Raw genomic sequence first — 22758 nt, forward strand, 5'->3', positions numbered from 1 at the left:
CAACGTATCGTTTCCTACCAAGTGTTAGGCCATTTTCTTTATACCAATTCTGACTACAGATTTACCCGTTCACCTGATCAATGCAAAGGCTTTATGGCACGTGTGATGGAGGATGATAACGTCTAGACACCTTCTCCCACTTCTGATCTTTCCAGGAGTCAATATTTTTACTCTGTTCTCCATTTGTATTGTTTTAGGTTTAAGGAGATTGAACACTATTGTATTTTTTTTTATTTAAAGTTTCTGCAGAATAAAATTGATCTAAGCAACCGGCATTCAACTTTCAGTAACTTTCAACCAAAATTTAAAAAAAAATTAAAAAATAATACTTGAAGCATAAGACATGGAGCAGGAAACTTGGTTTTTTTCTTCCTTTATTACTCTATCCAATTTAATAAAATCATATCTTGAGTTGTGTTAAGTTCTTTTCAATTTTTTAACATGCAGGTTTGTTTGAATAAGGAAATGTGAATGTAAAAATTCTTAAATAGTAGAAACCAAAAATTAGATGCGCTAAATCACTGTTTTATGGGCAATTTTTAGCATTAATCATTGTTGAACCAATAAGCATGCAACTTTTCTTCTTTTTTCTGTCCATTTGATAACTTGTATTTTTATCTGAATGTTGATTAAAATAACTGCGTGTTCATATACGACCAGTTTCAAAGCTACCAAAATTGTGATGGGTCAGCTTTGGCTTGTCATGAAAGTTTTTCTTATCTTCGTAATTCTTAGAGAATTAATTAACTGTCGTGGATACGGTAAGCAGAATTTTAATTTTAATAGTAACATAAGTTCCTTAATCAACAAATAGTATTTATACAAACCTATGTTATATAAAGTTAGGACAATTTGATTTTCTTTACTTAAAATTTTTATAGTTTCCAACTTTGAGTTTTGATAATGAGTTTATATTTTTTCAGATTGAAGTGTGATTATTCCCGACGATGTCTTTTTGCAATTAATGTGTATTTCTGCTTTACGTATATTTAAGAAATAAACATGCGCATTATGAATAATATGCCACCAGAGCATTTGCTATTCACAACGGCATGCTTACCGAATATCGTTTTTTTTATATTTGCATTATGATGTCAAGAGAGACAGAGAAAAGGCTGACCGAGAAAAAAATGCACGACTACTTGTCATAAATTAAAAAAAATGATTGTTGAAAATAAATCAGCAGATTTATCTGATAAATACAATTTAATTCTATATGGTTCACAATATTCACGATCATATGATTTATTCTATATATCACAAAAATGGATGTTTATGGAGTTGCACCGCCTCTGGTTACCGAAATATATATATATATATATATATATATATATATATATATATATATATATATATATATATATATATATATATATATATATATATATATATATATATATATATAAAGAGCACATTTTACAACAACTCTTAAACTAACATAACTGTCCTGAGTGAAGAAGTGAAGAAATATTAATATAGAAAGGACAAAGAAATTCACTTTTATAAGGATACCCACTTCCGCCCCAGCCCGGGATTGAACTCATAATGAAATTATGTTAGTTTAAGAGTTGTTGTAAGATGTGCTTTATAAATAAAAATTGATTTCATTACAAAGTGTATTGGTAACGATCCTCTAATAAAACTAATATCCAAATAACTGTATCCCACTTCCATTCTCAATGACCGTGTAGTGTAGGGCAGGGCCGCGAGAATTCCATCGGCATCGAAAGCAAGTTTATTGACTTGCCTAGATAGCCGAGCGGTCTAGCGCGCTGTTCTTGAAATGCTAGGAGACAGATTCCGTAGGTCGAGATTTCAACCCCGGGCTGGGGCGGAAGTGGGTATCCTTATAAATGTGAATTTCTTTGTCCTTTATATATATATATATATATATATATATATATATATATATATATATATATATATATATATATATATATATATATATATATATATAATCTGCCTCCATTTCTTAAAATCAGCGTCCTCTGGTCCTTCAAGACATCGATTCCAACACTCTGGGGGAATGGAACGTCACTGTGACATACTACCCTGTAACTGAATGAAAATAAACATTTATTATAATATATTGGTGAAAGCAAGGAAAGGCATGTTATACCGAAATAAAGTATGTATACTTATTATGGCCTATTTACATAAACTTTTACTTTTTAGTTCCTTTCTTTTAAAAATTGCTTTCACTGATCCAAAGCTGTCTAATTGTTGCATATCACTTACATAAATTTAAATGAAAATCTCTATCTAAAAGATACCTAATGGTAGCAAAAACAAAAAGGGAGCTATTGTTCACAATTTTTTTTTATCTTAAAGAATTTGTTTGACATATAAGAATTACAAATTAGAGATGCTTACTGGGAAAATAAAAAAAAAAAAACAGAGAGGAAATTCTGTAGAAGTCACAAATACAAAGAGGTCAGTTGGTCCAAAATCAGAAATCAAAAGAGGTATATTCGTCATAAACACAAACCTATGCCTGAAGAAAATTGCTCAATAATTCATGCCAGTGAAAACTATAAAGAAACATCTTGTATTGAGGTTCTATCTGGCATACAATTGTTGTTGCATTTGTTTCTCTGATAGGTAAAGAACTCTACTAGAGAATCAATGATATACAGTTATCAAATGTGTAATAAAACAAAATGGGTAATGAACAAAAGTTACTTATTCAGTCCAGAGACAGAAGTTTCTGCCAAGTGTATTCGTCTGAGAGCAACAAGTCTTCTAGAGACTAATACTCGTATTTTAAAGTATTAAGGCAAGACAAAACTTTCTCAGTTTTTCCACTGATCATATGTTATCTGTTGTACCAGGTGAATAATTTTGACATTATTTGTAGCTTCTTCTGAACCTCTCAGTTTGAGAGGAGTGTAGCTGGTCTAAACACCTAGTCAGAGAAAATGCCTTTCCGTTAAAATTATCACCTTTTTTAATTGTAGACAATTTGTCTTATTACAAACGAGCTGAACAGAGTTCAACCTGGACATGTACGTACTTGAGCTGCCTTATATACAGGGCTGAAAACGCAGTTGATAATGACAATCAGACGTGCTCCAGGAGTGATTACTTTGGAAGACATAGCCCGTTTGATTCAGCATGGTGGTATGTTGATCTTGGTGATATAAAAAGTATATACAGAATCAACATACTCTACAAGGATTACGGAAGGGAGTATGGTATGTCTCTTTTATCGATTAGGAAATGTGAATTATTTTTACATACATATGTACCGATCTACACCAAAAAAAAAATATCAATACATGTGCACTTTCATTTATTTCATTTTTTCAAAGCAATGTAAGTACCAATTGTAAAAATTGCTACCAGGCAATTAATATCATTCCATAAGCATTTTTAACATTATATAAATTGTACAGTATTGAAATTATAATACCCTTACTTGATTAAGATTAGTCAACAATAAATGTAACAAAAGTCTTTCTAAATTTCTTTACAGTTGAGAGACAAAGAGGACGAATGGCCGGTTTTTCTTTATTCATCTCAAACAACACACAGATACAGGAAAGCCATCTCTGCTACAAAACCGGGAAGGAGTTGCCTCCCTTGAACTTTAGCACAATATGCCCTAGATATGGTCGTTATGTTATCTTTTATAATAACCGATTAAAAGGAGTGACATACCCAAATGACTACCAAAATTTAACTCTTATAGAACTATGTAACGTTGTTGTTGATGGTAAAAATATTTTTATAAAGTATAGTTTCTTGTTGCCCACTTGCTAGATAATACATGTATAATGGTTTGCAAAATATAATAGTTGCAAATTATGTTCTAAAAAATGTGATGTGAATTTGCAATCAATCTTTTTAACATTCTCAATATTACATGACGTAAATATTTTTCTGTTCGTGTTAATGAAAATGAATGAAAGTGAGAAACGATTGTTATTGCGTATAAACATTGCATTACTACAAGCTAATTGCAATTCAAAGACGTCTTTCTTTTGTAAACATAAAGATTATGCTGTTTTGCTTGATGAAGAATCAGATCTTGTCATATGAGATTAAATATGCATTTTTTAAAAATGCTGTAATATTCTCTAATAATTATAATACATGTCATGAATACTTTCTTACTTAGAGTTTACATACATTTTACTTACATAAATAAATTTTTATTAAGTGAAATGAAAGCTTGAAGAATACATACTAGTATTAAAAAAGAAAAGAAAGATATTTTTATACATTGAGAGTAACGTTTCTTTCTTACAAGGATGTGAATCAGGAATGTATGGAAATAACTGCAGCTTAAAATGTCCAATCAAATGTCTGGAACATACGTGTTGAATTGAAAGTGGTAATTGTTTCGGGTGTAAGGCAGGATGGTGGGGATCAAAATGTCAGGAAGGTAAGGAAAATGTCTTTCCTGTTGAAATTATATGAATCGGTTTATGAAACTTATTGAATAAAAATACTAGTATTTGTAATACCATGCACAAAGGAAAAAGGGGGGGGGGGTTGATAGTGTGGTGTGAAAATCTCAGTGTTCTCAAATATAATAAACTGCAGATGTCCATACAGGACTGATAGCTAAAAATTAAGAATGCATCTCATTTAGTATCCACAGATGCGTCATATCTGCAAGTTTGGGCCCAAACCCCCAAAATTAACCGGCAAGGGCTCAAAAAATCAAGCATAACCTTGAGGCTATTCAGACGTACAGATAAAAACCGAGGGACATAGTGATTCAAGGATAACCCCTTTGTAACAACTTCGTTGCGCTATATATGACCAGGAACAGACACTTATTACAAAGAATGTCGTCTTCCAGTGTAACACGCTTGATAAGTTAATACTTTCAAAAACATAGCACGGAAAAGCACTAAATATATCTAGGTTAAAATGTTTAAATGCGTATTTAACAAAATATGATTTTTAACATGGAACCTTGCAGTTTTAATATTGAATGGATCTTGTTTATTATAAAACGTCATATATATCATGCTGACAGAATGCAGAAATGGTACATATGGTTTGAAATGTAGCTACAAGTGTGGACACTGTTTAAATGGGGCACCTTGTGACAAGAAGACGGGAAGCTGTGGGATAGAATGTGATCCTGGCTATCTTGGAGACCTTTGCAATAAATGTATAACTCAATCAATTTTCATATCAAATGAATACAGACGTGGTATTTATTATACTCTGTCGCAATAATATGACCAAAGAGTATTGCATATATGTGAACATATGAATATATAAAAAAAACTAAATACTACTGATTCTTTAAATATTGAAAGTTTATTTTCTACTTTTCCACCAGCATGCGCAAATGGGAGTTACGGACAAAATTGTAAATACACCTGTGGACACTGTTTCAATGGAGGACCCTGTGATAGGTTTACAGGGTTGTGTAACACAGAATGTGACAATGGGTATTTTGGAGAAAAGTGTCAACAGATCTGTGGACATTGTTTAAATGGAGCACCCTGTAACTGGTCTACGGGAGCGTGTAACACTGGGTGTGATCCCGGGTATTTCGGAGAAAATTGCAAAAACACCTGCGGATTCTGTTTAAATGGAACGCATTGTGAAGGGATGACAGGAAAGTGTAATACAGTTTGTGAGCCTGGGTATTCCGGAGAAAGATGTAAAGAAGGTAAGAGAAGATCATTATATTATACGTTTATAATAGCAAAATCATAATATATACTTGTGCTTGATCAGTCAAGATTTACGGACTTGTACAGAAAGTTACATTCATTAGAGTCATACAACATGGGGGATCGGTTAAAACTGTTTTATACTGTTGGTTTGAATTTTGGGGATCTATATAAATGAAAAGCAGAGATAATATTTGAATGATTTTCAAAAGCCGTTTAAATGATTTTAGAAAAAAAAAATGTGTTTTGCAATTTTACAAAGTGGATTAAAGAATAATGACTGAATAGAAAAAATAAAATAAAATATCATCGCGCGATCGATTTCTTCATTTGACCAGAGATTCACTTTTGTTTTCTTACCTGTTTGTAACCCAGAGTGTCCTCCAAACTTTTTTGGCATTGACTGCCGACACCTGTGTAGTGATCACTGCAGTACCAATGATACCTGTAATAGGTATGACGGTACGTGTGACGGCGGGTGTCAAGAACCATTTATTGGTCATATCTGTGACCATCAAAGTGAGTTTTTTAAAGCATTGTTTTGATAGGTACTGAAGTTTCTGAAAAATTTTCTTATTACAGTACGTTTCAAGCCTTATGGAAATTATCACAATTTACTGTATCTTTATTCTTTACACTATATATTCTATTATATATTAAATCTTTTGTTACTATAAAGGAATATACATAAACTCCATTTTTATACAATGAACGAATGAACAAATATTTTCCTTGAACTTTTTTTTTGTTTATCTTGTACCAAACAAATATCTTCTTTTTTGATTTGTACCAAAAGTCATTGATAATACGTTTAAAAAAAGAATATTAAGATTTTTTCTATAATCGATGGATGTCAAAGTTTTCATTAATTACAGATTTTACCGAGTATCAGGAAGTAAGAATATGTATTTATAAACCCCTTTCTACTGCGTGGATTGCAGGAATGACTGTTTCCCTTACATCAAATTTATTTGCCATTTCCATCATCATTTTTGAAATAAGGTATTCTCTCAAAGTTTGTTTTGATTTTGTAATTTTATGACTTTTTAAAATATATGTAGACGTTTGAACTGGCCAAATTATCTGGAACTGTCCTGACTGTATATCTATATTGGCTGTTTACTGGTTGCAGCACACAGATTGAATTTCCCTAAATTTTATCCTTTAATGCGACTTAATAAGGCAAAAATGCATCCCATATTTTTGAAAATACAAAATTTAAAAAATGTTCCTGGTTGTCTTCAATTTAGATGGTTTGAAAATATTAACAGGAATTCTCTGTAAGCACTTCAAAATTTTACTAAAGGGCTTGGAAACGACATGTCTCTGATTTTGATGAAATTTGCATCACGTAAGAAACTAGCAAATATTGTGTCAGAAGTTTCACAAGTGTACCCGGTTGTCATGGAGAGGATCAATTGAATTTGGCAATTTTTGGACCTTTTTGTCAAACTTTTTTTGGTGCTTACAGAGTATGCATGTTAATTATTAATTATTTGCTGATTTACTGATTATTTGCTGGTTTGCTTATTTTCCTGACTTCTTATGATACCTGACCAGAGTATATTAATATTAGTTGATTTTTTAAAAGTCATGTCAAACTTTCGATAGGCAGTAATTTTGTCTTTTTAAAGACTGTGGGGCAATTTGACCAAGAATTCAATATAAAACTTATTAAAAAAAATCAATTGACCATTGGGACAACAAATAAGCATTCTTTATTGTAAAATAACTTGCAAAAATGTATTAATTGTGCTTTATTCAAATTCTGTTTTCAGACAATGTCTATCAGATGCAAGAGCAAACAAGAGACCAGAAAAGTATGTTACAATGACGGATTCAGGGACTTTGGATAAGGAAGACAAGACTAATGATTATGAGGAAATAATTAGCCCTGCAAATTAGGAAAAATTATAAATGTAGCATGGGATTTCTGCTGATGTTCTTTGCTCTCTATGATCACTATGCATTCGATATTTTTTATTCATTATATACAAAAAGGGGTTGAAAAAATGGATTACTGTACATGTTATTGACCAAATTGAATTTGAGTTATTTTACCTTTACTGGATTTCTAGAATTCATTAAAATCCTTACTAACAGAGAAACATAGCGGCTTCTCGTAAATGTTCTACCAAACCTCTTTCTTTACTCCTCACGAAAAATCCTAGCAAAAAATACTAAAGTTAACTATAGTTTACTATAGTTAACAATAGTAATGAAATATATGGAGATAACGAACAGTATTCAAGCTCAAAAGTCCATAAAACAATACAAAATAGGAGCAGAGCAAACACGGACCTCCAAACATCAAAGGTGGGATCAGATGCCATGGAGGAGTGAGCATCCCCTGCCGACCGGTCACACCCGCCGTGTGCTCCTTGTCATGATCGGGAAATAATGAAAAAATCCGTCGACAATTCAGTGTGTAAATAATGGCTTAACAATTAGTATGAAAAACGTCAGTCAGCATTTGACTCAATGATAAATTGTATTTGCTGACAAGGTCATTGTATCGACCATAGAACTTACGAAATGATGACTTTAAACGAGACTGCTGATATTCTTGTTTCATCAACTTGTTTGTCAATAATTTACCTCGTTTTAGAAATTGTACATATGTAGAGCATGTTCTTGCGTATCGAATCAACTGAGAGATATAAACTCCGTATGCAGGTGATGAAGGTATATTGCTGCATAAGTAAGGGAAGTTGACGATTGAAAAGTTAAAGTCATCAGGTTTATCATAAAGCTTGGTTGTTAGATTACCATTAACGTCTATTTCAAATAAAATGTCCAAATATGAAACAGACGTGTCAGGCTCTGTGGTATCTTTTATCTCAAGCTCACCGGGATATCGTATCGACATAAGAATAGAAATAACCATTGTTAATTGATAATACATCGTCGATATATCTAAATGTCGAGTTGAAGGCCATAGCAAGTGTTTTCTTCTTTTCACGTATAAGATTTTGGACAAATTCTGCTTTATATGAATATAAAAAAAGGTCTGGTAATAACGGGGCGCAATTGTTACCCATGGGCATTCCAATAGATTGTTGGAAGACCTGGTCTCCAAAAACCACATAGATATTGTCAATCAGAAACTCAAGCATCTTTTTAATGTCAACTTCAGAATACTTGTGTGTTGAATCATAATTTTTAAACAAAATAAGTCTGCAAATGACCAATGACAAGGTACGTAAATCTACGAGTTCCATTTTTATTGAAAAAGCAGCTGTCAATGATACCAAAAGCCTGGACTTTAATTTGTCGTAGGGATTGGTTGTGTATAAAGTTAAAAAGTCGTAAGTTTTTAAGCTGTTGATTTTGGTAAAATCTTGTGATTTCAAATTTTCCAAAAGTTCCTTGGAATTTTTAAGTATCCACATCTGATTTACACCACTTCTCGAATATATTGTTGCACAGTACTCTTGAAGTTTCTCCTTCACCACTGTTAATATCTTAGTGAGGAGTAAAGATAGAGGCTTGGTTGAACATTTACTGGAACCCGCTATGTATCTTTGTTTGTAAGGATTTTTATGAAGTTTCGGAATCCAATATAAATATGGTAATTCGAATTCATTTTGGTTGTTTGGAATATTAAAAATATTCAAAACTGACATATGATTTTGAAGAATTTCTTCCTTAGAAAGGGAACTATGAGTATAAGTTGGATTACCACTTGTAGAATTAAATCCAAGTTCCTCTAAAATACATTTAATATAATGAGCCTTACAAACAAAGACAATGTTGTTACCTGCTTTGTCAGCAGGGACCAGTACGTACTGATCATGTAATCTATCTAATTCTTTTTTCACTTCTGGATTATTGAATACAGAAGGATAGATGGTTTTCATATTGTCTCTCAATCTTTTAATGCGCGATTTTAACATACATCTGATACATTTAATCCATTCTGACAAAGTGTCATGGTCTTAAACTCAAAGTGTCAAAGTTATCACTATAGTTAACTATAGTTTTCATAGTGTCAAAGTTATCACTATAGTATTTTTTGTTAGGGTATTAAGAGCTGTGAAGGATAATTTTTCAGGATCGAGTAATGTCATATTCGAGAAGTAATGTAAATCAATGTTGATACTCAAAAACTCCAAGGAACTTTTAGAAAATTTGAAAGCGCGAAATTATACTAAAATCAATAGCATCAGAACGTACGCCTTTTTAATCTTATACAATTCCCACGATAAAGACTTTGACATCATAGACAACTGCTTCTTCAATAAAAATCGAACTCGTAAATTCACATACCTTGTCATTGGTCATATGCAGACTTATTTTATTTAAAAAATTATGATTCAACACACAAGTACTGAACGTACTCCGAGGTTGATATTAAAAGATGCTTGAGGTTCTCATTGACAATATCTACTAGTATATGGTTTTCGGAGACCAGATATCACAATAATCTGTTGGAATTCCCATGGGTACTAATTTTGCTCCTTTACTAGCAGATTTGTTTTTTTTAAATTCATATAAAGCAGAAATTATTCAAAAGCTTCTACGTGAAAAGAATAAGTCTCTTGCTAAGGCCTTCAATTCTACATTTAGATAAATCGAAGCCCTTTTATCAATTAACAACTATTTCCATTCCTACGTTGATTCTATATTTGGATGTTTGACTAGAGAAAGACACTGATGGCAAACGGACGGCAAAATGTTATGAAAATTGTGATGAATTAAACTTTTCTATCGTCAACTTCTCTTACCTATGTAACAATTTACAATTATCACCTGCATTTGGAGTTTATGTCTTCCAGATGATTCGAAACGCAACAACGTACGAACAATTTCTAAAACGAGGCAGGCTAATGACGAATAAGTTGATGATTCAAGGATATCAGCAATCTCGTTTAAAGCCAACATTTCGCAAATCCTATGGTCGATACAATGATCTTGTTTTCAATTACCACCTATAGTTATGTCCAATGTTGACCTATTTATCATACAAATTGTTAGGGCATTATTTTCACACTGAATTGTGGACGATTTTCCGTTTACCTAATCATGACAAAGAGTACACGGCAGGTATGACCGGTCGGCAGGGGATGCTTACACCTCCCACCTCTATTTTCAGAGGTTCTTGATGGCTCTGCTTATAACATATCTTGTTTAAATGGACTTTTGAGAATGATCACTGTTATCTTCATATTTTTTTTCTTCTGGTATAGAAGTTTTTGATTAAATTCTGCTTCATATGAATATAAAAACAGGTCGGATAATAAGACAATAAAGTCTGTCGGAATTCCAACAGATTGTTGGATGAACTGATCTCCAAAGACTACATATTGTCAATTAAGAACTCTATCATCATTTTTAATATCAACTTCATAGTACTTGTATGTAGAATCAGACTGATTCCTAACAAAGTAATTTTGTACATAACCAGTCACAAGATATGACAATTTACGAGCTCCATTTTTATTGAAGAAGCAGGCGTCTACTAGGTCAAATAAGACTGCTTTTTAATTTATGGAGAGGAATGGTTGTACATGTGTATAAACTATAAAGTTTAGAAAGTCTTCTGATTTGATGTATTGATGTTTGAAAAGTTTTGAAATCTTAAATTTTCCAAAAGTTTTTGAGAATCCACATTTGATTAACACCACTTCATGAATATGTTGTAGCACAATACGTCTGAAGTTTCTCTTTCACAGCATTTGATATTTTGGTGAGGAGTAAGGATAGGCAGTTGGTTGAACATTTACTGGACCCTACAATATATCTTTTTGTGTGAGGATTTTTATGAAGTTTTGGAATCCAGTATAGTACGGCTTATATCAAACTCAATTCCATTGACAGGAATATTAAAAGTATATAAAACTGAAATATGATTTTGAAGAATTTCATCTTTTGAAAGGGAACTGAGTATCGGTTTGATTGGCAGATGTGTAATAAAACAGACTTCCTCTAAAACGTAGTTGAATTAATGAACCTTACAAACAGAGATTACATTTTTACAAGCTTTGTTAGCTGGAACCAAAACATATGTTTTCTGTAGTTTTTCTAATTTTTTATCACTTCCAGACTACTGAAAACGATTTCCCCCCCCCCCAAAAAAAAATGTGGTAGAGTTTTCTTGTGCAGTTTACATTCTAGACAATATATTGGCTAGCAAGATATGATAAATTGCAAGTAATTTTCAAAAACATACAATGTGAATACAATCCATCATTTTTGACACACATATTATTCTATCATGCAAGTTATTTTTGTTTACAGTCGTGTTTATTAAGATGGATGAATATTACAGGAAGAACAAATAAGTTCTAATGAATTCAAATAAAAAATAAATTGGATATAACGTTTTTGTCGTCTTGATTACTAACGATTGCGATGGCCTAGTTGTAGGGTGCTCGCTTTCGCCGACTGGGAGGCTATGGTTCGATTTTGTTCCCGGCTTTCTTTTTTTGTCAAACTTAAAACGTTTAAAATAGTAAGATACTGTTCCTATGCTATGCGTTTGCACGATTGAAAAAAAAAAAGTTTACTCCTAAACACAAGCGCCATGCAGAGATTGAAGATTGTGGCACTTCATCCAAAGCTTGTGACTTCGCTACCAGGGTAAAAAAAAAAATCCCGAATGGGGCGTAAAATAACATACAATCGATCAAAAAATTAATCAAATTTGATGACTTTGAACATCGACAACTTTAATGTGGAAAAGGTATTTATTGAGAACAACTTTTTCCATAGGTTGTAAATCAGGAATGTATGGAATAAACTGCAACTTAATATGCCCAATCAATTGCCTGGAACATAGGTGTGACATTGAAAGCGGCCATTGTTTGAGGTGTGCGGCAGGATGGCTGGGATCAAAATGTCAGGAAGGTAAGAATATTAAGATTCCTTGTATTATGTAATTATTTGAATCTGTTAAACGAGATTTCATTATACACTCTTATTCTAGATATCCGTAAACCGTTTTCAGAGGGTTTGTGTAGTCTAGAGTATAAATCTTATTGTTCTAAAAGTTGTATACACTTGACAAAATTGCTAACGCACCACTTGTTTTTCTCGTTTGTGTTATTTACAAATTTTTTGGTTCATGACAAGACCCTTAAAGGACCCTCTCGTTGGAAAGACAGTTTTCCGACATGCACTGCCCGGATGTGAGGTTAGTGATTACTGATGGTGATCAGTGAGGTTGCAACAGAAGCAGTCTCACAGTTGGAAATCAAATAATATACAGCAATTGACGATCATATCGCCTAGTAGTCACCCAGTGCCTTGGTGTCCATACCCAGTCCACCTAACTTCCGGTTGTCCCAATTTTGTGTAACAATCTTAAAATTGTCGTATGGTGATTACTTAATTTCTTCGCTATCTATAGAAGTAATTTTGATGTTTGTTTATCAATTTGCAACAATTTTTGATTAAAAGAAAGAAAATCTTTTATTTGTTTTAATGTTTTACAAATTTCTCCAAAGGATAACCCTGAAAAAGCCATAGCGATTGCTTTTGCGCGCTCCTCTATGGTCAAACGCCGAAAACGGTGTAATTTTTCCGAGTTTTTAATAAGTACAAACTTAAAGAACACAAAGAAAGAAAAATGAAATTTATTTCTCCAAAAGGCGTGAGCACGAATTTCATTTTTTCCCCTATGAAATGGCTTCACTTTAGTTAACATGGACATTAGTTATTTATCAGCTAAGACTTTTAGTACCTTATTTGTAAATACTTTGTTCACATACCTTATTTGTAAATACTTTGTTCACATATTTACATATCAAATACATCAAAAACAAATTTTGAAAAGTAAAATATTAAAATGCATTACTGGTGCGTTAGCAATTTTGTCAAGTGTATACAGGAAACATTGACAGGAACTCATCTGCGATTTCAAAAATTCGAATTTTTAATATCAAAAACTAATTCTTAATATTAAAAAGAATTCTTGATATCAAGAATTTGAATTTTTGATATCAGAAAATTATTTATTGATATCAGAAAACCTACATTAATTTCTGATATCAAAAATTCGATTCTCTAATATCAAAAAAATAATTTTTCTGATATCAAAAATTCGATGTTTTTTTTTTTGTATCAGAAAATAATTTTCTGATATGAAAAATCAAATTCTCGATATTAAGAATTATTTTTGATATGAAATCGAATTTTGGATATCAAGAATTTTTTTCTTTCGATATCAGAAAATACTTCAAAAATACTAAAACTTATATTACTACGCTCTACGACGCTGGAGGGCGTGGTTTCATCATTCAGGGGAAATAGTATTTTTAACAAATGTTTCTCAACGAATCAGATTTAATGAAATATATGGAGATAGCGAACAGTATTCAAGCTCAAAAGTCCTTTAAACAGTAGAAATTTAAAAGCAGCCAAATACGGACCTCTGAAACATCAGATATGGGATCAGGTGCCATGGAGAAGTGATCATCCCCTGCCGACCGGTCACACCAATTTACAGAAGTATAAGTACAGTATAATATTTCAATATATTGCAATATAATTCTTCTAACAAATATCTACACCCATTCGCAACATCACAAAAACCTTGCATCTTAGGAAATAATGTATCTAATGCTATTTGCAATAAAATGTCATGTATATTACACTTACAGAATGCAGAAATGGTAGAAATGGTTTGAGATGTAGGTACAAGTGTGGACACTGTTTAAATGGGGTTCCTTGTGACAAGGAGACGGGAAGCTGTGGAACAGAATGTGATCCTGGCTATCTTGGAGACCTTTGTGACAAGGGTGAAACGTTTTCTATTTTCATATCAATTGTAAACAGAAACATTTATTATAATCAATCTCAATAAATCGGTCAATAAGGATACATACCTGTAAACATTATGTATTATATGCGCAGTAATCATGCTTTATATACTGAAGAACAGTCTGTTGTATTTTTTACCAGTATGTGAAAATGGTAGGTACGGACCAAATTGTATATTAACCTGTGGCCATTGTTTTAATGGAGAACCGTTTGATAAGGGTACAGGAATGTGTGACACTGAATGTGACCCTGGATATTTCGGAGGGAGGTGTAAAAAAGGTACAAGTCTGATGAAAAATCATTATACGTGTACTAGGGATTGCAATCGGATAAATTTTTGCAACCGTTTAGTCGTAAATTTTCCGACCACGTAACCGGATAAACGAACAGATAAGACTTGTTTGTAATTTTAAATGTATAATAATTAGAATTATTTGCTTTTTAACAAAATCAAAAAATATATATATAAAGATAATTTTTTTCTGCTATTTATATCAATTAGACTCAAGCCATATATTTTCACCGACATTAATAATATCAACATCAGATTTGCTTCTCCACCGTTATTCTTATTTTTAAAAAAAAATGATTTCATTAAATAATGATGATTATTGGAGATTATGCAACTTATTCACCAAAACACACCACCACCAACAAAAAGATAATAATAAAATCGCTCTGACGGCACAAATGTTGCGGGGATCGCAAGATACTTTCACGATAATTTACAAGTTGTGGGAATTTTGTGCTATTTAATGTCACCAAAGAAGGAGAGGGGTCTGCTATAGACTTATTGACCCCACATTCATTGTTGTTGGATATAAATAAGAACGTACGAAAGAGTAAAGATTGTTTAGACTTATGTTTTTGTACCATTTTGCCGTCCCGGTCTCTCTTGAGATATCGCCAGGCTGTCGATGGTGATGATGGCGTTTCACTGAATAAATTTCAAGTGTCTCACTGAATTACCAGATAAAACATTGCTGAGTAGAAAAATAAGTTGTTTTAGCGCGTCAATAAAAAAAAAGTTAGTCATTTTTATGAGGAGGTACTTTAACATTAATGTGAATTATTTGCTCGATTGCAGCATTTTAATTTGTAACACACTGACACTACCTATGAGTTGATTTGTACTAAATGTATATTATTTACATATGTTACTACTAACATTTTATGAAACTTGTACCCGGTTACGACCTTTCTGACAGATTAGTTCGTTCACCGGTAAACCATTGCCATCCCTAGCTAGTATACATGTGCTTAATCAGCCAAAACTTAGATTTGTAAATTGCACTCACAAGTCAAACACCATTAAAATCTAACTTCCGGACTATTTTTTTAATATGCAATTATTATTAATTAAAGGAACGTATATTTCAATTACTCTTCAAAAGTTGTTTCGATTATTTTTATGAATGACAATTGTTTATGTTTGTGATGTTTTTAGAGTGTTCTCCAGCGATGTTTGGGAAGAATTGTGGTTATTCCTGCAGTGGACACTGTGCACACAACGGGAGTTGCTATCATATTGATGGGAGTTGTAAAAAAGGATGTACGGCCGGGTACAGGGGAAACAACTGCAAAGACGGTAATTACTTACAATCATTTAGGATACTGAAATATAATACAGTCGTACATGTCAGTATTTTTATATTTTTGTTTATTAGATCCATTTAGATTGAGTTTCTGGGCACTACAACTTGTTTTGATCCCTTTTTAGTTTGTGAACCTGGGTTCTATGGTACAAACTGCACACTGATATTTTCTTTTAGATGTCTAGAAACGCGTAACCATGTCGATGGTTCTTGTAGATGCACTGTAGGGTGGATGGGTTCCCCAAACTGTACCACAGGTAATTTTAGCGAATTATTGAGAATTCTTTTTTTCCTAGTAATAAGTAAATATAAGGATCTAACTGTGTGCCATTCTCTACAAGAAAGATATTGAGGAGAAGGTCTGCAAACTGGACCAAGGAATAATGAATAAATGGAAGATAACGTCATTGAGTTAATGATTCCACCAGAGATTCCTTTGTTCCTCTTTTTCTTATTCTTTTTTTATATCCTAAGAATGTCCTCCAAACTTCTTTGGAATTGACTGCCGACACCTGTGTAGTAATCACTGCAGTAACAATGATACCTGTAGTGGCTATGAGGGTACGTGTGACGGCGGATGTCAAGAACCATTTATTGGTCGTATCTGTGATCATCAAAGTGAGTGACGTATAGTATTGAAGAGAAACTTGTTTTTTGACACACTGTAGTTTCTGATAATTGAAACGTACAAAAAAATTATCACACTTTACTATACCTTATTCTTGTCACTGTCTGATACTTTACAGGAAGCCCGATAAAATCAGATTTAACAACAAAATCTTTATAAAAAGTCTTTTTTAAACTAACAAAGGAATCAATAAACAACAGAACTCCAGAGCTCACAATTCCTTTCAGATTTTACCGAGTTTCAGGAAGAATTAGTTTGTATACATAGACCTCTCTCTACTGCGTGGATTGCAGGAATGGCCTTTTCTCTAACATCAAATATATTTGCAGTTGTCATCATCATTTTCAAAATAAGGTATATTTTTTTAAAGTTTGCTTTGATATTTGGATTTTTAGAATTTTTTCGTTATAAACCAGTGTCTATAATACTTGCCCTGACTACATGTTTGTCATTTATATTATGCAAGGAGTTATTTTTTCCTTTGATTCGGAAGGATTGGATATAATAATTTCCTGGATTCTTAAACTACCTTATCTTACATATCATATTTCACATCTAAATTTCAACAATTTTGACCCTTTTACAGATTTTTATGCAAAACATCAAAGAATTATTTGAAGTTGGCTGAACTTTTTTTTGAAAAATCTCAAAATAATGAAAATGTATTATAAGTTTTAAAAATTCTTTTCCTAGACATTTTCAGTTAGACGAAAGAGGAAAAAGAGGAAAGGAGCGGTATATTACAATGGCAGATACCAGAACTTTGAACAATGAAGATAACACTCATAATTATGAGGGAATAAATAATACTGCAAATTAGAAAATCTTGTAAATGCTACATGGAATTTCTGCTGGTGTTTTGCATCTTTCTGTATTCGAAGAGCGTTCAATAAATAACGAAAAACGTTATTAAAGAATACGAAAAAACACAAAAAGCACTTTTTTTTTCTTTTTTTAATCCTTCAAAGGATTATCAGTAAACCTTTACGCATTCCCCAATGCCAACTTTAAAGTGAATTTGTTTGCTAAAACAGGAAAAGCAAGCAATTTTCAGTGATTTGAAATTAGTGGATAGTAAAAAATAAACTTAACAGCATCTATATTTCATATCGTAAACCGTATGTTACTTTATTTATTGACTTCTTCTCATAATTATGCTTTCAGAATTATCACGTAAATTAATGTGAGTGTGTGTGTTTGCTTAGGAAAACTTTTTGACACTTTGTCAGCCTTTAATCTGTAAATGATTGAAAAAATAATATTTTTTTTGCGTAATGCATTTTATATGACTATTCATTCCTTCAAAGTTGTATGTTGTTTAGTGTATTTTGTTTAACATTTTTTCATATCAAAGCACTAATACTATCAATGTTCCTATTTGCAAATCAACAGGGGTCCTTAGAATGATAACTTTGCTGTGCAGGGAAGAGGGAAGTTTTTTGAATGTTCCTTCCTGAAGAGTCCTTGAAGTTGAATTATCAGTTATAATAATGAAATGAAGTGTGAAGATAACAAAAAAAAATCAAGCTAAAAAAGTCCATTGCAACAATACAAATTTGATGCAGAGCAAACGTGGACCTCTAAAAAAACATCAGAGGTGGGATCAGGTGCCATGGAGGAGTAAGCATCACCTGACGACCGGTCACGTCCGCCGTGTGTTCCTTGTCATGACTGGGAAAACGGAAAAATCCGTAGACAATTCATTGTGAAAATAATGACCTAATACTAGTAATTTGTATGAAAAACATCAGTCAGCATTCGACTTAATGATAGATTGTATTTGCTGACAAGGTCATTGTATACACCATAAAATTTGCGAAATTTGACTTTAAACGAGACTGTTGATATTTTTGATTCATTAACTTATTTGTCAATAGCTTGCCTCGTTTAAGAAATTTTTCGTACGTAGAGCATGCTCTTGCGTATCGAATCACATGGGAGACATAAACTCCATATGCAGGTGATAACGGTGTATTGCTACTTAAAACATTGCTGTGACGTCATGCCTTTGTTCTTGCAGTCTAAAAATTTACCTGTAGCCGTCCGATAATAATAATTAGCAGTCCAATAACATAGTATCGGACGGCGGTGATAACAAAATCGGACAGTAGTTAAAAAACAACAACTAGAGTGAAATCAAGGTTTAATCTGTCCAGAAACCAAACAAAAAGTTAGGAAGAAAAAAGTCAAGGAAATCGAACGGGAGGAAATTAAGTTGTTAAAAATAGCAAATCCAACAAGAAACTGGAGTTTTACCTTCTCCAAAAGTAACACTTTCCATTCGGTTTTTTGCAAAGCGTTTTCGATACAGCACTGTGAATAAGCCAATTTAAATCCATTTCTGATAAGGAACCAATCTGTGAATCTCTTCATTTAACGAGGTTTGTTCGCCAGTTACCGCACTTTTAAAACCCAAGATCCAATCAAAATTTTAGATAAAAATCCGCATTTTTACTTTACATGCATTTTGAAGATATAATCCAACACTGTATCTGTATCAATGTCAAACGCACTGAATAAAAAAAATATTCCGAATCATAAAAAAATCCTTCATCACCTGACCACTGTCCATAGTTCCTGCTAAGCCAAACGACTGCCATTGAATGAATGAAACAAAAGAGTTCACTCACTGATTTTACTGTCTAAAGAAAATAAAAGTTCTCTTTTCTTTTGTCTACTTATTAGATGGTTTCAGGTAGAAAACTATTGATGTCTGAACTCCTATTGTGTAATTATCGGACTCCTCCAGGTAACTTTTGGACATTTAAATAGCATTGTTTTAAGTAAGATATATGCCTGATACAATTCTATATGTAAAATTATCAGACCAGAATTTGTTGACAAAGTGTTGTTGGAAGTGTCTGATAAGACATCAGCTCTACTGGTTTGTATTTAGGATGGTGAAAAAAGTGAAGGTAACGAACAGTGATCAATCTAAAAAACAATATAACGGATCCCTGGAAATGCCAGAGAAGGAATTACGTGCCTAGGAGGAGAAAGCATCCCCTGTCGACCGGTCAAAGCATGCTTTTGAGTATCGAATAAGCTGGGAGACATCTACACCATATGTAGGTGATAGTAGAATATTACGACATAAATAAGGAAAGTTGACGATAAAAAAGCTGTGAGAAAAAATCTTTGTCTCTTAACACTGGTAGCACAGCCTTGAAGTCCATTTTGAAATATCAAACATGAATAATGATTAAAAAAAACTATATTTCGTTTCCGACTTTGTTTCTGGCGAAATATTTCTTTACAAAGTGAAAAATTAATATCTTTTAAAGTGTGCATTGAATTATTTACAAATGCATGTTAGAACAAGAAGTGTCAAATATGGAGATAACGAACAGTAATCAAGCTCAAAAGTCCATAGGAAAAAAATACAAATCAGAAGCAGAGCAAACACGGACCTCTAAAAACATCAGATGTGGGATCGGGTGCCATGGAGTAGTAAACATCCACTACCGACCGGTCACAGCCGCCGTGTGCTCCTTGTCATGATCGGGAAAACAGAAAATCCGTAGACAATTCAATGTAAAAATAATGGCTTAACAATTAGTATGAAAAACGTCGGTCAGTATTCGACTTAATGATAGATTGTATTTGCTGACAAGGTCCTTGTATCGGCCAGAGAATTATGGTTTATTTTTTTATTATATTTTATTATATTTTACAGGGTTCTCAACAAACGCTATTAAAGTAAGCATTTCGCACATGATATATATATTGTTGTTAAAATGGCGTTGTTTGTAAATACAATGTATCGCTTTCTACCAAGTGTTAGGCCATTGTCTTTTAACCAATTCTGACTACAGATTACCTGTTTACCTGATCAATACAAAGGCTTTATGGGTCGCCCGCGTGGCGCAGTGGTTAGAGCGTCTGCTCTAGAGTCGCGAAGTTGAGAGTTGATCCTTACGTCGCGGGTTTGAAACCCACTGTGGGACGTGAAGACCGGTCCTTCGGATGAGACCGTATAAACCGTGGTCCCGTGTCGCAGTAGGTGCTGGCACGAAAAAGACCCCTCACTGCTCAATGGCCGTAAGTGCCGAGTATAGGACAAAATTTGCAGCTCTCCACCGGCAAGTGGTGGCGTCTCCATATGAGTGAAAAATTATCGAGAGGGACGTTAAACAACATACAAACAAACAAACGAAGGCTTTATGGCACGTGTGATGGGGGGATGATACGCCTAGACACCTGATTCCACTTCTGATCTTTCCAGGAGTCAATATTTTTAATCTTTTTTCTATTTGTATTGTTTTAGGTTTAAGGAGATTGAACACTATTGTATTTTTTTCATTTAAAGTTTCTGCAGAATAAAATTAATCTAAGCAACCGGCATTCAACTTTCAGTAACTTTCAACCAAAATTTAAAAAAAAATTAAAAAATAATACTTGAAGCATAAGACATGGAGCAGGAAACTTGGCTTTTTTTTCTTCCTTTATTACTCTATCCAATTTTGTAAAATCATATCTTGGGTTGTGTTAAGCTCTTTTCAATTTTTTAACATGCATGTTTGTTTGAATAGGGAAATGTGAATGTAAAAATTCTTAAATAGTAGAAACCAAAAATTAGATTCGCTAAATCGCTGTTTTATGAGTAATTTTTAGCATTAATTCATTGTTGAACCAATAAGCATGCAACCTTTCCTCTTCTTCCTGTCCATTTCATAATTTGTATTTTTATCTGAATGTTGATTAAAATAACTCTACGCGTTCATATACGACCAATTTCAAAGTTACCAAAATTGTGATGGGCCAGCTTTGGCTTGTCATGAAAGTTTTTCTTATCTTTGTAATTCTTAGAGAATTAATTAACTGTCATGGATACGGTAAGCAAAATTTGAATTTTAGTAGTAATATAATTTCTTAATCAACAAATAGTATTTATACAAACTTATGGTAAATAAAGTTATGGCAATTTGATTTTCTTTATCCAAAATTTTTATAGTTTTCAACTTTGAGTTGTGATTATGAGTAATTTTTTGTTTTTTAATTGAAGTTTGATTATTCCCTACGGTGTCGTTTTGCAATTCATGTGTACTTCTGCTTTACACATATTTAAGAAACAAACAAGCGCATTGTGGTTTATATGCCAGCAGAACATTTGCTATTTACAACGGCATGTTTACCGAATATCATTGTTTTTGGGGTTGAACTATGCTCAATCTCACTTGGTCATCGCGCGCTTTCTATGCGCAGTAATTTGTATTGATTATATAGTGGTCGTCAGTGGGGCGTCTGTGTCGGCTAATTTAGTCCCGTAATATTCAATACAACCTTGCATAAACATCCACAATAAAGTTGTCCATGTCATTTTTCTGAATTAATCTAATTTTGATAATTGACATGTAAGTAAATGCAAATATATTTCATTTCATTTAATTTGAATATTATATTTTGATCATATTAACACTGATTTATAGAGAACCAAAAAAGGTTGAAAATTGTCGTAATAGACCTCATTGGCAGCGCAGCTACACCTTTAAACACAGCTATAGAGTGCACGACGTTTAGGGACCTGAGTGATACGACGTTTCGGGACTAGCGACAAGACGGTTCGGGACTTGGGTAAAGACGGTTTGGGACTTTGGTTAATTTTTTCGGGACCTCAGCAAATTTTTTTATAATGGTGATATCGTATGTTTTTCTAAGTACACATAGCACGTAATATTTCAAGCTATAATCGCATTATAATTAATTGATATATTAAGTTGTCATAAAAGTGAATCTCAATGTTTTATTCACAAAAAACGAAGAGAAGAAAAACTTTACTTAATATACCGTATTCATTTTTTATTTATTTATAATTATTTTATGAGCATTTGATGAAATTTAGATTTATTCGTCTTATGATAAACGATGATAAAATTTTTTACTTCAAGTGATCTTTATCTTATATCCATTATAGTTAAAACATGTCAGTTTTATCAGAGGATCGTTACCAATACACGTTGTAATGAAATCAATTTTTATTTATAAAGCACATTTTACAACACCTCTTAAACTAACATAACTGCCCTAAGTGGAGAAATATATATATAGAAAGCACAAAGAAATTCACTTTTATTAGGATACCCACTTCCGCCCCAGCCCGTATCTCACTTCCATTCTCATTACGTGTATT

The 22758-nt window shown here is 32.7% G+C and overlaps 1 long non-coding RNA gene across 1 annotated transcript; it reads left to right on the plus strand.

The window, feature by feature from the left end:
- The first annotated feature begins 16536 nt into the window (after nt 1-16536).
- LOC133200876 (uncharacterized) lies at nt 16537-17457 on the plus strand. Its single transcript, XR_009723007.1, has 3 exons — nt 16537-16618; nt 16856-16982; nt 17322-17457. It is a non-coding gene; the product is annotated as an uncharacterized LOC133200876 (long non-coding RNA).
- The last annotated feature ends 5301 nt before the right edge of the window (nt 17458-22758 follow it).

This window comes from Saccostrea echinata, unplaced genomic scaffold, assembly GCF_033153115.1.
Source record: "Saccostrea echinata isolate AGI-Se365-2 ecotype Australia unplaced genomic scaffold, CSIRO_AGI_Sech_v1 ptg000041l, whole genome shotgun sequence".
In the NCBI taxonomy this organism is placed as follows: domain Eukaryota; kingdom Metazoa; phylum Mollusca; class Bivalvia; order Ostreida; family Ostreidae; genus Saccostrea; species Saccostrea echinata.